The sequence below is a fragment of the Acyrthosiphon pisum genome, unplaced genomic scaffold (genome assembly GCF_005508785.2).
Source record: "Acyrthosiphon pisum isolate AL4f unplaced genomic scaffold, pea_aphid_22Mar2018_4r6ur Scaffold_21586;HRSCAF=24335, whole genome shotgun sequence".
Classification (NCBI taxonomy): Eukaryota; Metazoa; Arthropoda; class Insecta; order Hemiptera; family Aphididae; genus Acyrthosiphon; species Acyrthosiphon pisum.
The window spans coordinates 30634-32620 of record NW_021771069.1 but is presented as its reverse complement, the minus strand read 5'-3'; positions in this window follow the sequence as shown (position 1 = coordinate 32620).

Sequence of the window (1987 nt, the reverse complement as noted above, 5' to 3'; positions counted from 1 at the left end):
AGAGAATTTTATTACGATTGAAAGGGATTAATGAATATTTTGTGAACACAATTGGGTTGATAAATATAACGGCACATTTTGGGAAAGAAAGAGACAAGTAAGGTTTCAAGTGTTTAGTAATAATTTTCCAATACCTCATGATGGAATTTTAGGCAAAGAAATTTTAGAAGATAATAAGATAGCAATTTATTATGCAAAAAATGAGATAACATCGACACTTACGGTAGACAAGTTTACAGTAATAATCAAGACAGTTCGCATATAGATAGTTTGGACGTTTCAGTAGTACCACCGAAATCGGAAATGATAATTTCAGTAAAAATTACCGACAAACGAATAAAAAAAAATGATACAGTGATTATTTATTCACAAGTATTGCAATATCGAGTTCAATGTGGTAATGTAGTAACTACAGTAAGTAATCAACAAGTATTAACGAAAATTGTCAATCAAAATGAAAATTCTATTGAGTTACAGATTTGGGTAATTTATTATACGAAAAATTTGAAGAGGCAAAAATACAAGTGTGTACAAGATTTACTGGAGGTCCGCAAAATGAAAATTGGGTACAATTATTGGATAAGTTGTTAAGATTGCAGCATCTCAATAAGGAGGAATACCAATCATTAAAAAACATATTTATTGAATTTTCCGATGTTTTTTTATTAGAAGGTGACAGATTAGATGGAACATCAGCAATACAGCATCGAATTAGAACAACACCCGATATTCAACCGATTTATATTAAACCATATAGGTTACCAAAGAACCACAAAAAGAGATATCAACTTCACTTATGGTAAAGAAGATGGATTGTTCAGGGAAACAGAAATTTCGTATCTGTGTGGATTTCAGGAAATTAAATAATATTACGATCGGAGATGTGTTTCCGATTCCTAATATAAATTATATTTTAGATCAACTAGGAAATTCAATATACTATACAACCTTGGATTTAGTGGGCGGATACCACCAGGTGTCAGTACATGCAGATGATAGAGATAAGACATCATTTTCGACAGATAAAGGACATTATGAGTTTCTTAAAATGCCTTTCGGATTGAAAGAAGCACCGAGTACTTTCCAAAGATTAATGAACACAGTGTTATTAGGAATAAATGGAGTAAAAGCGTTTGTATATATAGATGATGTAATTGTATAGGCTCATGATTTAAAAGATCATAGTGAAAAGTTAAAGGAAATTTTCCAAAGGTTTAGAGATTATAATTTGAAAGTATAACCGATGAAATGTGAATTTTTGCGTCACGGAGTTATATATTTAGGTCATATTATCACGGAACATGGTTTGAAACCAGAACCATCAACAATTTTGAGTGTACAAATTTTCCAGAACCAAAGAACCAAAAACAATTAAAAAGTTTTTTAGGACTATCAGGATATTACCGTAGATTTATAAGAAATTATGGTAAAATCCCAAAACCGTTAACATCATTATTAAAAAATGATACACTATATGATTGGACAGATCTGTGTCAACAGGCATTTGTAACGTTAAAAGAGGTGTTAGTAAGTGAACCTATTCTTAGTTACCCAAATTTTGATAAACCATTTAATGTAACATGCGATGCGAGTAATGTTGCAATTGGATGAGTTCTTTCGCAAGGTACAATAGGGGAAGATTTACCGATCGTATATTCATAAAGGGTACTGAATAAGGTTGAACAAAATTATGGTACAACAGAAAAAGAGTTATTAGCCATTGTATGGAGTTTAAAATAATTAAGACCGTATCTACTAGGAAGAAAATTTTATATATTGACAGATCATCTGCCTCTCAGATGGTTGGTTAATCACAAGAATCCGGGATGAAGACTGATGCATTGGAGACCAGCAATGGAGGAATATGAGTACGAAATTATTTATAAGCCAGGTTTATTAAATACTTATGCCGACGCTCTCAGTAGAATACCACAGATTATGCAAATTGAAGGGGAATAAGTAGTAAGTAAGTAAAACATTTTATGAT